The sequence below is a fragment of the Antechinus flavipes genome, chromosome 2 (genome assembly GCF_016432865.1).
Source record: "Antechinus flavipes isolate AdamAnt ecotype Samford, QLD, Australia chromosome 2, AdamAnt_v2, whole genome shotgun sequence".
NCBI lineage: Eukaryota > Metazoa > Chordata > Mammalia > Dasyuromorphia > Dasyuridae > Antechinus > Antechinus flavipes.
In genome coordinates this window covers 194,492,808-194,508,626 of record NC_067399.1, presented here as the reverse complement: position 1 = coordinate 194,508,626, position 15,819 = coordinate 194,492,808, and positions in this window count along the sequence as shown.

Genomic DNA, 15,819 nt, shown 5'->3' with positions numbered 1-15,819 from the left:
ATGCTTGGATTGCATGAATGTGTTCTCATATAGTCATATGCCCCAGCTCTAAGTGTTCCCTATGTATGTATGTCTCATGTATAATCCTCATTCATTCCTATTTTTCCATCAAAGACTGAAGCACTTATGGGAGTATAAGGTCCAGGTTTACGGGCCAATGCTTTGTTGTTAGTTTTATTAGTATGCTATTTCATTAGAAGCCTTTTCTTTGAGCTAAGTGTGTTCTTTGGCTGAATAGTAAAAGTTAACACATCAGTAGGGGCTTGTGAATTGTTATTTGGAGAAGATTTTGACCCATCAAATACTAAAAAGGTGGAGTATCATTATGGGGATTCATGGATAAGAGATGAGATTGAGTGCTATATACACAGTGTTATATAAGAGTATAAGTGATGCAAAAAAATGTGCTATGTCACATAAGAAGTGGCAGGCATTCAGGGAAGACTTTCTGGAGGAGAAGAAATCTAAGCTGAATTTTAAAAATGTATGGGAAATCAGGGAGTAAAGATAAAGAGCAAGGATGTTCCAGATTTCTGAGATCATGTGAAGAAAAACATTGTGGCAGGAAAATACATGGTGTATTTGAAGGATTGCAAGTTGACCAATTTGTTTAGAATGTGGAATACAGAGAAAGTAGTAATATGCAATAAATCTGAAAAGCTCTAACAGCACCTGGATTTTAAAGGATCTTGTTATATAATGAACAATTTTTAAATATATGAAAAATGTGGAAAATGCAGTGAATGGCCCATCCCTTACTTTTTCTATAAGGCACTGGCATAAAACAGATATAGACTGGCTCGAATTTTAAGGTCTGAATTTGGAAAGATTGGATCAATAAGATAGATAATTCAAACAACAACAACAAAATAGCTCTTTTTTTCAATATAAAGTCAACAAAAGATCTATAAGCAAACATTCAGTAAGGATATATAGGTGGTGTTCTTTGCCCTCACTTCCAGGTCAAATGTAAGAACAGCCCATTGGAAATAAATGATTTATCAAGTCCTAAAAGCCATCCTTTTCCTCTTGATACTAGTTTATATGATTTTCCAAAAAGTGGGTCTTAGTGCATTTAGCTATTTTTGCTCAGGATCTCCGTGACTAAACATTTACAAATTCCAAAGTCCTAATTACTTTTGGGAGGTCTAAGGTCTGGTAAGAACAAAAATCAGATTCCCAATTAGGCATTTGATTTCAGTTAGCATCATGCATTCTCCTGAGCTGGGAGGGACCTTAAGAATAGCCACATTCAGTCTCCTAATTTTACAAGTAAAGAAACTGAGATTCATTGTGATATCATCTAGCCAGTAAGTATCTGAGGCAGACATCAAATCCAAGTCTTCCTGACTCCAAGTCTAGCATTCTGTTTCCTATGTCACATTGCTAGAGAGGAATGAAAAACCTTTCTAGGATTTGCTCTAATACTGCAATGACTTTTGGAATGGCAGTCCAGAACAAATAAAATACATGCCATATTTATTAAAACACAAAGAAATACTTTGTCAGACCCTGCCAATATAAAGAAGAAAGCAACAGTCCTGTCCTGAATGAACTTATAGTCTAGTGGGGGAGGAGAGAAATGACATGCCCTGTTGAAAAAACCAAGTCAGACTAGATCATGTGGGTGATATGAATGACTGAGTGGTTCAAGGATTCAATGACAGAGGCATCCCTTGGGGATATCAGAGGAATCAAAGACCTTCAAGGAAGACTTGGCACCTGGATATTATTTCCTTGAGGGTAAAAGCTGTTTTTTCCCTCTTCTTTGCATTATTAGTCTTTTAGTACATTGCCTGGCTTGTAGTAAGTATTTAAATACCTTTTGATTGCTTGATTGAAGGATTTTGATTAGTGAATCTCTGGGGTTTGAGGCTATCTCTTCCAGGAATGAGTGATGTCTTGCTTTAATGCACAGAAGTTTGAGAAAGCAACATGAAGTCAAAGGAATGGTGAACAGCCAGTATGGGATATAAGAAAAAGAATCATGTTAGATAAGACTGAAGAGGTAATTTGGAGCCATATGGTAGAAGGTTTGGATCCCAGGCTAAGACTGCATTTTATTCCAGAGTCACAAGGAGCCCTTAAAGGTTTCTGAGCAGAGAGATTGTAGAGAGAGGTTGTACAAATGGCCCTGGTCATGTGCTACATGAAAATAATTCTATAACTATCACCACTCCCTTAGACTTCTGGAATTTACAACCTATAAATGATACTCATAAAGGCAACTTCTGGAGCAGTACTTATCCAAGCTGTAGTCTCCGGCTCCGAGGTAGCATTTTAATGAAGAGGGATCGCCTGCCTGTGGCCATTAAAGCTGCCTGGCTTCATCAGCCTACTGTGTCCTGGGTTAATGCAGATTTCATCTTGGCATTCCTTGCTCTACCAGCATTTGATTTCTTTCTTTGTACTCTCCTTGTTATTCTCCCATGAGAAAGCTTTCCCAGTCTTTTGATGTCTGATTTTAACTTACTATATCACCTTGAATTCTGTTGAGTGATCCCTTTCTATCTGCTTTCTCTCCAGAGTTCAGACTGAAGGAGCTTGTGTCTAGCACTTTCCAGGTGCTCAATCTTAGACTCTTCCTACAGAGGATTGAATCCTCAAATGCCACAATACAAAATTTAAGTGATAATACCTAATATTTCTATAGTGCTTTAATGCATATATCTAATCTCATGAGGAGAATTGTGCATTCATGAGTCCCATTTTACAGATGAAGAAACTAAAACATTTGAAGAGGGGTTCAAACCCAAAGTTAATAAATCCCTGTTCAGCCCTTTTTCCATGTTTTCCAAGTTCTCTAGGAACTCACTGTCTGATGGGAAGATCAAAAACATAGATCACTAGAATACATCTTTTACCTAAAGAGCTACTGTGATGGATTTGGAGTCTGAGGACTGTTATTTAAGCCACAGTCCTGCCACTTAATGGATAGAGCACTGAGCTTGGAGTTGGGAAGATCTGAGTTCATATTTGACCTCAGCTAACTAGCTGTGTGATCCTAGACAAGTCACTTTGCTTTCCTTAATCTACTGGAGAAGAAAATAGCAAACCACTCTGATATTTTTGCCATGAACAGTTGATGTGCTATGGTCCATGGAGTCAGGAAGAGTCAGACTTAACTGAACAATTGAACAGTAATAATAACTTATCAGTCACTAGTTGTGCTATCTTGAGCTAGTCATCTTAACTTTTCTGAGTTTCAATTTCCTTTAATCATAAAATGAAGTTGAACTAGATGGCTTCTGAGGTTCCTTCTAACTCTGAATCTATTTAAAAAACAACAAAAAAGACCATGATTTTCTTAGTATAGAGAGTTCCCAGGAGGAACTTGCTTTCCCATACAGTTTGGTACTTGCTCCACAATTTGCAGTCTTATTTGACAGAAGTTCTGCAAGATTAAGTTGGTTATCCAAAGTCACACAGAATTTGAACTCAGGTCTTCTTGATGTCATATCCAACTCTTTCCATTGTTTCTTCTCAATTCCATTTCAGAAGGATAAACTCAAGTTCTGAGGGAGATATGAGAAGAAAAAATTCATTGCCAGATTGGGTAGGAGAGTTGGGAAAGCTGAATGAAGGCGTTTGCAACTGAGGTAGGCTTTGAAGGTTAGGGAGGCATTCATTCCATGGAGAGGGTGAGAAAACTCCAGTGAGAGGGAATCAGCAGGCAGGGCAAAGATGGATGAATACAGAGTGAGTCAGAGAGAGAAAAAACCAGAGACAGTGAGAGACAAAGAGAGACAGAGAGAAAGTCAAGGATAGATAGAGACTCAGAGATAACAGACACAGATAGACAGAGAGATGGAGACAGAGAAATAGAAACAGAGAAAGAGAAAGAAAGAAAGAGAAAGAGAGACAGAGACAAAGAAAGACAAAGATAGAGAGATATAGAAATAGAGGCAGAGATACAGAGATAGAGAGGGAGATAAGAGAGACAGAAATAGAAATATAAAGACAGAGAAAAAGCGAGATAAAGATAAAAATGAGAGAAAGACAGAGACAGAGATACATAGAGAGAAGGGAGAAATAGACAGACAGACACACATACACACACACACACACACACACACAGAGAGAGAGAGAGAGAGAGAGAGAGAGAGAGAGAGAGAGAGAGAGAGAGATTGAGATTAGAATAGACAGCAGAGTTTGGATGAATATGATAGGTATGAGGAAGCCACTGAAGATTTTTTGACCAGAGATGCTTAACCTGTAACTTTGAGCTCCCTTTATTTTTCCAGGTGCTGTCCCTCTGCGATACTAGAATGCTTTGCCATTTCTTTCTCCATTGGACTGAGATAAACAGAAGTTTAATGAGTTGTCCAAGGTCACACAGGTAGTAAGGGTCTGAATCCCTGGAATCTGCTTGCTGAGGCTACAAAAGGTAGAAAAAGTTCAAATCTTATCCACAGGCTTGAGAAAATGGGTTGAGAAATGTAAATGTAGTGAAAGGATACAGGAGCAGAATGCAAGAGGCCCGAGTTTTAATTAGCTCTTTCTCTTAGGCAAGTTTAGTTAACCTTTCTAATACCCATCCTTATCTGTTAGAAGAGAATTATAATGCTAATTCCCTCTACCTTTCAAGGTTTGTGACTATAATGTAATGGTGGGGGAGGAAACATCATAAGAGTGTGTGTGTGTGTGTGTGTGTGTGTGTGTGTGTGTGAGATGATGATGATGATGATGATGAAAGTCCTTTAACACTGGTAGCTCCACTGGTTAGTCATAACCCTCCCAGAGTGCATGCATGAAAAATTATTTCACCCCCTCCTAAAGAGTTCAGCTTACAGATTCCTGTCCTTATTAAGTCTCTCTCTAAGTTCAAAAGGAAGTCTTGGATATGATCTGAATATTAATAACATTTCTGATACATTCTCTTTAATTGGCTTATCATTTCTACCCCAGGCAAACCTAGGAAAAAAAATTGCCTTCCTTGAGGTTAATTTTCTCTTTCAAAATGCTTGCTTATAGACAATCAAAAATTATAGTAAATAGCCCCATAGTTAAAAAACAGTTTTGGGTAACATAAAAACATATATGAAGATCAAAAAGAATAAGGCTTCCAGGTGAAGGCTGCAGTGGCTGTTTCTGGGGTGACAAAAGTTTATTTTCCTATGTCCCCACACATTATTCCAGCATTCAGAACTGAAGTGGTAGAACTTGGACAGGTATCAGATATTGGCTTTGCTAGGAAATACTCTGGAGAAGGAGGGAAGAAGCAAAGAAGAGTGTGGACTGGATCATGAATGTCTAATCATCTGTGGATGTATCTGGTGTTTCTATCCATCTGTTTTTTTCTTCTCTTGGCTAATTCCAGTCTACCAGAAACTTGCTCAAGTATGATAAATACAATTTCTGTTTCAGTCGCCTTGTCTCTACCAGTTTTTTTCTGGCTAATAGTAATAGCTTCCAATCATTGTTTCCCCCCACTTACCTGTTTTAGCAAACAAATGAGAGAGAGGGTCCTAACTAACATGTATATTGGCCAACATTGCCTTGTAGAGCAGTTCTCTTCCTCTCTGGGCATGTGGCTACCTAGATTCCCTTTCCTCCCAAAGTCTCTTTCAAGTCCCTAAAAATCAATAGGACCTATAGCATTTCCAGTATTACCTACTCACTTCTAATCCTTGTTCCTCTTCCCTCTCACAGATTTCTGGAGGAGATGCTGCAATAAGATTTAGAACAGAAAAAAAACAAAACAAAACAAAACCTTAGAAACTCACTACTTAAATCCCATTTTTTTCCCCCATAGGTGAGGAAACTGTAAATGATTTGCCTAAAATAACATAGGTAACAAGTCGTAGAACTGAGATAGGATCCTAGGTCCTCTATTCTGAATATGGAATCTTTCCATAATCTCAGGCTAATCAAATGAGATAATAGAAATGCATGCTCTTTGCAAAAGTACTATGCAAATGTGAAATAGTATTATCATTAACTACTTCTCTAGACATTCTGCTTTAAAGAAAAAAATAATTATATATCAAACCTAATTAATTCAAATTTTGCTCTGATTTTTCCTCTTATAAAAAGGTTTGTTAACCAAATAGATACTGCAACAGATTATAAGGAAAATGTTAAAGCTACTTAAGAGAAAAAATGTATTTTCATAATAATAATAATACCTTTCATTCCCATAGGACTTTGAAGTTTTCCAAGCACTTTCATAAAACTCATTTGAGTACCCGCACAACTCTTACAATTGCTATAATAATTGCAAATAATTTTTATCTATGTACATAACTTGATTTACTAGGATTGTTCACCTATTCCTGGTGGTGATGATAGGAATGAAGGAGAATTATTGTATGTCCCAGAAAATAGTAAAATTGTACTTACTGAAGCTATTCCATACAGATCTGTGGTAAAGTGAAAATAGCATTGAATTTATAGATGCACCTACACTCAAGACTTGGATTTAAATCAGATCTTGGACACAAGCTGTGTGGTCTTAGGCAAGTCACTGGGTCCCTCTGTGACTCAGTTTCTTCATCTGTAAAATGGAATGATAACACCTACCTCACAGTGTTGTTGTACCTGGGGCATGAAAGAAAGAGAGAGAAGGAGAAAGAGAGACAGAGACAGAGGGAGAGATAGAGATAAAGAAACACATAGAGAGAGACAGACTGATACTAGGAGGCTTAAACTGGGAATGATACTACATGAAGAAAGAATAGAACAAATTGAGCCCTGGAAGGAGCTCACCTGTGTTTTAGGAAAATGGTTTTAGTACTTTTGTGGAGGACAGAAATATTGGAGATATTAGATCAAAGACTGAAGGCTAATTACAAGGTTATTTCAACAATTCAGGGGAAAGATAACTCTGGCCTCAACTCTTGTGGTGATCATATGAATGGAGAAAATAGGACAATTGTGAGAGATTCAAACACTAGGATTTGTCAGTTGATTAGATATGGAAGTGTTGAAGAGTGAAAAGTAAGGTTATCTTCAGCATTAAATTTTGAATCTTCTTATTGTTATTTTACTCTTTTGAGATAATTGGGATTAAGTGACTTGCCATGATCATCCATCTAGCAAGTGTTAAGTGTATGAGGCCAGATTTGAACTTAGGTCCTCCTGACTTCAGGGATAGTGCTCTAACCATTGCACTATCTAACTACCCAAAGTTTTCTATCTTGATGACTGGAAGGATAGAATTGACCACCACAGGAAAGTTAATAATATGAGGTGGTCTTAGGGGAAAAGATAATGACTTCTGATTTGGATTTTTTGAATTTGAAATGCCTAGGAAACACCTAGTTGGAAATATCCAAATGGTGTTTGATGATGTGGAATTGTAGCACTGGAGAGAGGCTAGAATTGGATAGTGTTGGATACAGTAGTCATCATCACAGAAATGATAATTAGCCACATGGAAGCTGATGAAATTGCAGATAAATCACATGTAGAGAGAAAAAAGGGACTAGTGCAGAAGCTGGGAGTACATAAGCAGTTTAGAGAGTAGGATGTAGATAATGATCTAGTAAAGAAGACTGAAAAGAAGTGACCAGAAAGGTAGAAGAAAGAAGAGAAAGCAGCATCACTGATTCAGGAGAATAGGATGCTCAACAATGATAAATGTTGCTGAGAAGTCAAGAAGGATGAGGACTGAGACTGGACCAATGGATTTGGTAATAAAGAAATTATTGGTAAAATTGCAAATAGTTTCATTTGAGCAATGAAGGTCAGAAGCCAGATTATAAGAAGGTAAGAAGTGAGAGGTGAAAAAACAGAATGAAGCCATCTGTTTGTAATAGTTTGGTTGTGGAAGAGAAGAGAGTTATAGGATAATTTGAGGTGGATTTTTTGTGCATGGGGAAGATCTAGGCATATGTGTCTGGGAAAAGATTAAAGATTAGAGAAAGGCAGGCATGGGATGATTACAGGAGCAATATACATACTGTAAAGGGTGGGATCAATGGCAAATGAAGAGAGGCTAGCCTTGGCACTGAGAACTACATCATCAGAGACTAAAGGAGGAGATAAAGAGGGAGTGATGTCAAAGAGTTTTGAAATGTTCAATAAGAGAAAATAGGGAGCTCATAGTGAAAAGCTTCTTTTTTATTAGGAGAATATAAGGCATAAGGTGCTGGATAGGATATTTGAGGAGAAAAAACACAATTTTGGAACATCTGCTCTGGGAAAAACCCAGTCAAGTGTCAAATAGTAAAACTATTGCATTATGGAATGAGGGTCCACTTCAGATGAGACACAAATTTGTTGTGGATTTATTATGTGGCCCATCTAGTGCCATTCTCCAATTGTGTGACATCCTCTATACCACATAACAGCACACAGCTCTGAGTGGTGGAATCAGATATTAGGTGTTATTCAGGGTTGGAGTTTTGCAGATATGAGCAATGACTGGAAACCGCAGTGAGAGATTATAGAGACAGTGACAGCATGAAGTTGATGGGATTAACAGTAGGGTCGAGACTGGGAAGGGAGGAAAAAGAAGTCTGAGAAGGGATAATGACTTGGGAGAGCACTGGGGCATGGAGAGATTGAAGGTCATGGTGAAGAGAAAGAACAGATTTAGGGAGAATAGGATAGAGAAAGATGGAATAATGTGACATTATTTAAGGTGGAATTTTGGAGGAGCATGAGATCATAAGATCATAGATATAGAGTTTGAAGGAATTTAAGAGGCTAAAAGACTCCCCACAGTCACAGTTGTACTAAGTTTCAGAGAAAAAAGTTGAACTCAGGCCTTCTAACTCAAGACACACCACACTTTTCTGTGTAGCTTTCCATTCTTGATCATGGAAATAGAACATTTGTGGGAAATTCTGAGATCAAGACTGTGCTCATGTCTGCTAAATGCTTTCGGTTAGCTATTGGTTGTTCAGTGGATAGAGCTTTTGGCGTGAAGTAGGAAAAACCAAGTTCAAATCTGGCCTCAGACACTTACTTGCTGTGTGACCCTAGGAAAAGCACTTATTCTCTGTTTTCCTCAGTTTCCTCTTCTGTAAAATGGGGATTGTGAGGACCATGAGATAAAATTAGTAAAGTGCTTAGCACACAGTGGGTGCTATATTATGTTAACTAAGTTAGACATTTACTTGCTGTGTGATCCTGGACATATCATTTAACACCGTCTCAGTTTCCTCATGTAAAATGAGCTGGAGAAGGAAATGGCAAACAGTCACTGCAATACCTTTGCCAGGAAAATCCCAAGTGAGGTAATGAAGAATTGGACATGACTGAAACAAACCAACAGTAACATGATGAGGATGATAATAGCTGGGAGGAACATGGGTAGATTTGATATGAATGGGGATGAGAGAATGGCAAATTGTAGTGAGGAAGCAAGGTGGTTTTTGCTTAGACAGTTGTGATTTCTGTTCCACGAGGACTATGAGACAAAAAGTAGGAGTTTGTTAGTATAGGATTATCATTCTGTCAGTGGGGGAATTAGATCCCAGGCCATCTGATGCTACACCATACAACCTTATAGCTCTAAAACATTCAGTGATTCTATAACTCAGCTGGAATAAAAAAATTTAAATATTAATATAATTTTGGTCAGGGAACCAGGGCGTAGAAATGAGGTAGGGGAAAGGAGAATTCTTCAAGAAGCAACCTGCTTGCATCAATAGAAAATAGAGTTGTGCAGGGTGTGATTTTAATTGACTGACTTCTGAATCTGTATTCCTCTAGCAGAAGGCAAATCTCTTGGAATTCTGGTTTATCTTGCTAGAGGTGAAGTAAGGGGAAAAATCATTGTTTGTAGCATATATATTTAATACATTTCTCCTCCTCTTTCAGGTTTAGCTTTTGTCCACTGACCTTCCCCTGGGCACAGGGGAGGGTGTGTATACATAGCATGTTTGAAGGTTCTGCTAGATTCTTGTTTTAATGAAATAGAAGAACATGTATTTGGTCTTTAAAAATTTAACAGGGAGAAAATAACTCTGGAAAAACTGAGCTCTTGTTAGCTTAAGGGAAGCAGGAGCTTGAAAGAGATTCAAGGGGCAGAGTGTCAGTGTACTGTGCACCTAAAACATGCCATTTGGGCATCAGGGGTGGCGTAGTGAGGTAGTAAGTGAAATTTAAAAGCAGAAGTGTCTATCAAATACTGGGCTATGATAATTCTGACTCACATTTTTGTTAGCAAAAGTGCTTTCGCTTTTGTGCTCAAATTTGAAGCACCATGGTTAGTTGAGACTTGGAATCAAGAGAGATCTGGATTCAAATCCTTCCTCTGACTTGAGGTAGTGTGAGTTGTATAATGGTGTAACATGCATAAGGGGGATAACAATGTCATTCATTCCAAACTCATAGATTTCCGTGAGGCTCAAATGGAATAATTTTTATGAAGTATTTTGGAAAATTTAAAATGTAAACATCAGTTGCTTTTTTCTTCTTCTTCTTCTTCTTCTTTTTTTTTTTTTTGATCCTCATAATAGCTGTGAAGGGTAGGAAATAACAGATGTTACATGACACTGACAGATGATAGCGAGCTGGACTCAGATTCCATGAGATTGGGGTTCGAGTTATGATTTTCAAACATCAGAGTATGTGACCCTGGTCTCAATGATACCTCAATGCCCTTCCAATTCATACCCGGGAGAGCACATGCCTTCCTTCTTTGGTCTAAGAAATTTCTGCATCAGATGTTTCTGTACCAATGAAGTCACAAGTCTACCTAAAAAAATCAATTTTATAAGGAATAAAACAGGCTCAGAGAATAAGTGATATGTTCAAAGTAGTGAATAGATTTGAATTCATCTTTTGTTCTGTCATAACAATATTTTACATTTCTATTGCATTTCATCACATATAAAATACTTTTTTTTCTCACATCAACCCAACGAGGTACTGAGCACTAGGATTATTATTACTGTTTTATAGATGTGCAGATTTGATATTCTTTTTATTTGATGAGGAGAGACAATTTTGGCTAATTGGGTAGGATAAATTTGTAATACATATGTATGTTTTTTGTATATATGTATATGGGGCACCTAGGTGGCACCATAATGCATAGAGTGCCAGGTCTGCAGTCATCTTCCTGAATTCAATTTTGACCTTAGAAATTACTAGCTGTGTGACACTGAGCAAATCACTTAATCTTGTGTGCCTTAGTTTCCTCTTCTGTAAAATGAGGTAGAGAAGGGAATGGCAAACCATTCTAGTATCTCTGCCAGGAAAACCCCAAATGGGGTCTTGGAGAGTTAGCTATGACAAAAATGAGCGAATAACAACAATGTATGTATATATGTGTATACATATACATATATATTTACTAATGTTTATATGAATGAATAAAACAGTATGATCCAGTGGACAAACATTGCCCTTGGAATCAGGAGGACCTAGATTCAAATCCTGCTTCATACACTTGTGGGATCTCAGGCAGTGATTTTTAACTTCTTGCCTGTTTCTTCATCTGCAAAATGCTAAAGTTGGAATTTTAAGGTTCCTTCCAGCTTTTTATCTATTACAGATTTTTTCAACTGGCCTCACTATAAAAAAATACAGTTTTTAAAAAAGACTTCTGGTTTGCCTTGGAAGTAAAGCATGAACATAAGCTCAGCTCACCTACTATGGACAATTCAACCCTAAAGGATTTATAAAACATATGGGACCTTCTCTGGGCTGAGCACTTCAGCTAACTTTGGGAAACAGCCCAGAGCTTGTCAGGCAGCTTGTCAGAGCCCTGGCACTATGGTGAAAGCACACCTGGAACATCTGGATAGCAACAATAAGACCATCCTGCTTCTCTAAAAATCAATCTCCAGGAGATGGAGATAAAACTCTCAGAAAAGATGATTTCATTTCCTATTGGGAGTGGGAGATATTATGGTGAAATACAATGAGCTCTGGATTGAGAACCAAGACAACTGAATCCAAATCCTAATTTTGCTACTTTACTGTGACCTTAGAAGTCATGTTCTCTCTTGAAGCCTCATTTTCTTCTCTGTAAAATTAAATCTTGTCTAGCTCATTCTCCACATTTTAGCCCTTCAAGCACAAGAAAAAGATAATGATGCATTAGTTGTTTTATGGCTTAGGCTTTTTATAAAGAGAGGTTTGAAGTAAAACATAGAGGCTGAAATGTATGTGAGGATGAAGTATTCTGCTTTCCATTTAACAGGAAAAAACTCAGTTTTATACAGAAAATAACTTTTATCCCTTCCTTTCTTTGGGTGAAGCTAAAGTTAGATGAAACTAACTAGTGATGAAATAGAAGTGTGGATGGAATACTCAACCCCTGCTAGCAAACAGGAAGCTTTCTATGGGCAGATATGGAACTAATTCACAATGGCTGGAGTTTTGTATTAGGCTGTAAAATCCAGAAAGGCAGGTTTCATTATCAAACTTTTTCCTGCACTTGAAGAATTCCAGTTGCCTAAGCAGTCTTATTTCTTGTCTATTCCACAGGTTCCCATGGTCCTCATACTTCTGGTCTTCTACTGATATACTTAATTTTACTGATAATTCTGGTAGACTATGGGACAATTGGGATTAATACAGGATCAGGTGTTAGAATTCCTAGTTATAGCTCTGATGATATGCTGATTTTGCTTAGACCTTTCTTAGACTTATTTTGCTAGACTTAGTTCCCAATTATCTTTTCCTCTTTTCTCCTCAGCAGTCGCTACATAATCATAGCCTAGCCTACATAATCATTATTATAAAATGGGCAAATTATGTAGATTCAGAATATCCAAATAGGAGAATGCCAAATCAACTTTTAGGTATTCCAAAATCAATTAAATAGTTCTTCTTTGGGAATTTTGAGAGACCAGTATATTTGAAGATGGGAAAATCATGACCGCCTTTGATACAGTTTCAAAAAATTCAGGTATTCTCCTTCCTCCATTCATAAATATAATAGTTGACATTGACAAAGCTCCTTATTTGATTTTCCCAACTATCTTGTGATGTAGCATTATTAATAAAATATTATAGATAAGGAAACATTCAGGGAAATTACATATTTTGCCCAAAGTCACACAGCTAGTCAATGGTAGAAACAGAATTTGAATCTATTCCTTCTCTAAGTCTAGGGCTTTCCCTACTACTCTACTATCTCATTAAGTATTTTTTTTCATGTGTACTTTTTAGAGACTATTTCTTTTTTTGAATGGATCCCAAATTACTCTGATCATTTGGAGAAGACAATTACAGGTTGAAAGAAGGGAAAGAGAGAGTGGAGATACAGTTGTTACTAAGAAACAGTAAGAGTGAATGAGGAAGAAAGGGGAAACATAAATAGGGATTGGGTGCAACTAAATTTTAATTGAGGATTTTTAATAATTTAATAAATAATTTAAGGTCAGGTGTCCAAAAAGGTCTGGAGACTCAGCAGTTTAAAGCAAGAGTTAGAGACTTAAATACTTTAGCAAAGGAAAAAAGTCTTTGGACTAAAGTATAGAATCCCTGATTTGTTTTGGAGAAGTGGCTGATGTCCAGGGAGGCAGCAATAGTCATGTAATTGCAGGATTAAAAGGAGTTCAGAGGTCACCTAAGACTAATCATAATTGAATAAGATAGTTGTCTTTCATTCTCAAAGAGATCCATGACATTACGGAAGAGATGCCATAACATGCAAGTGAATTGGATTTAAGTGAGGGAGGCTGTGCAAAGTCACCTGCTTCTTTCCCTTCCAGGTCCAACTGGGACCAGTGGCCAGATATAGATCAGGAGAACTGGAGATGGCCTTGGATGCAATGAGAGATCTTGGCCTTTTAAAGCTAAGATCTTCAACAGGTCTCAGTTTGATGCTGCATCCATTCAGTGATTAAGGCGAGGTAACAATTGAGGCAAAGAATCTCCTCTTTCATCTAGTCCCTTTCTTCCCCCAACCCCCCCCCCCCAATCAAAATAAATAAATGAATTAATGAATGAATCTGGGAGGGGAAGATCTCAGGGTTTCTGGTCAAAGCAGAAATGAGTATTTATAGTCAGAGTCAATCTGGATCCAAACAATGACGCAAACAAATGAGGCTTGGTCTAAGACCTATTGGTAGCCAATGAAAATCAGATTGGTTTTGGTTCAAGGCATGGTCTGTAAGAAAGAAACCTAGCCAATAAACTCCAAGATATCTTTGGAAGATTCAAAAATGCAAAAAAGAAAAAATGCTTTTAAGAGCATCTGTAGATAAGGGTATAATACCCTATGTGTACAGAGGGAGGAAAGGAAAGGGAAGGAAGGAAGCAAGGAAGGAAGGAAGGAAGGAAGGAAGGAAGGAAGGAAGAAAGGAAGAAAGGAGGGAGGGAGGGAGAAAGGAAGAAAGGAGGGAGGAAGGAAGGAAGCAGGGAGGGAAGAGTCTTCCAAGTGACCAATTCCAGTTTGTGGGACAACTTTACTCACAGAGGTTGTTGTTTGTCCTTTGTTCTCAAAGAAGACCATGATATCAGAGAAGTGATGCCATAACATGCAAGTGATCCCAATCTCCTGGGTACTGACTTATGTTCACATTTCATGGAAATTTGTCTGGACTAATCTATGGAAACTCAGAGAAATAAAAGCATAACTAAGGTGGTATGATCATGGCTTTGTCTCAGGGATTTCACATTGGGACAGAATTATGTTTTTCCCCAGGAGTCATTTTTCCTGTTTGGACCAAGAGATAAACACTTGGATAGATCCCTATACCTTATACTTCATTGACCGTATTACACCTTGATTCCTTATCCTGGCTACTATTTCTAGGGTACTGCCACTGTGGAACTCATCTCCTAGTGTCTGCCTTCCCCACTCCAACCACTCTGTTCTAGTTCACACTGAATTTTCTGAAGGATGTATCATAGTCTTCATTTGTGAATGTATTGTCCTCTGTGTATTCCCTTCTCCTAGTCCCTTTTCTCTGTAATGTTGGGCACACAAGGTATTTTGATAAGTGTCCAAATCTCAGAGTTAACCAGTCAACACTATCCTCTGAACTATACGGACTTACTTAAATCTCAAGTGTAGGGAACAAACTAATGACTCAAGGAGTTTGTATACTTTTAGTTAAAGTTATTTACTGCATAATTTGATTGATAGTTTACTTCAAAATTACTGATAAAGTAATTTATAATATTTTTCATTAGTGTTCTGTCTCAGTGGGAGTTTCATGTATGTTTATCAGTTGTGTTAAAAATACACAAATATTATTTATTATATCACCCCACACAGGTGCTTATTTTACTGGTTAAAAACAACTTACAGAAAAACAGGCAACAATTACAAAATGGAGGCTAAAAACAAAATGGAATTATTATGCTAAGTTAACAAACTACTTTATTACTTTGTTAAGGGGTAAGGAAAAAGAGTCATTCTACCTCTTATGCAAAGCCTTTGTCTTCTCCGCTAAGAAGAGAATTACATACCAATAGGTTAAGAACATGTTTTCACCACATTAACAGTTATATGAAATTAACAAATTTTTTCATCCTCCCTCCCTCTCTCCCTCCCTCCCTCCCTTCTTTCTTCTCTCCCTCCTTCCCTTCTTCTCTCCCTCTCTTCCTTCCTCTCTCCTTCTCACCCTCTCTCTCTTCCTCCCTCCCTCTCTGTCTCTCTCCCTCTCTGTCTCCGTCTCCGTCTCTGTCTCTGTCTCTTTTCTTTCTGACTAGAGGGTCTGACTAGAATAGCACACAGTGGGTCAGCTAGTGGAGAAGTCGATAAATCACCAGCCCTAAAGTTAGAAGGACCTGAATTCAAATCAGGCCTCAGACACTTAACACTGCCAGGCTGTATGACCCACTTAACCCCAATTGCCTCAGGAAAAAGAATAGAATAATGCACATGATATGGTTATTTCTTTCATTATGGACACTCTTGTTTTCTTAATAGTCTAAAAATCTCCATTATTATTGCCTCAG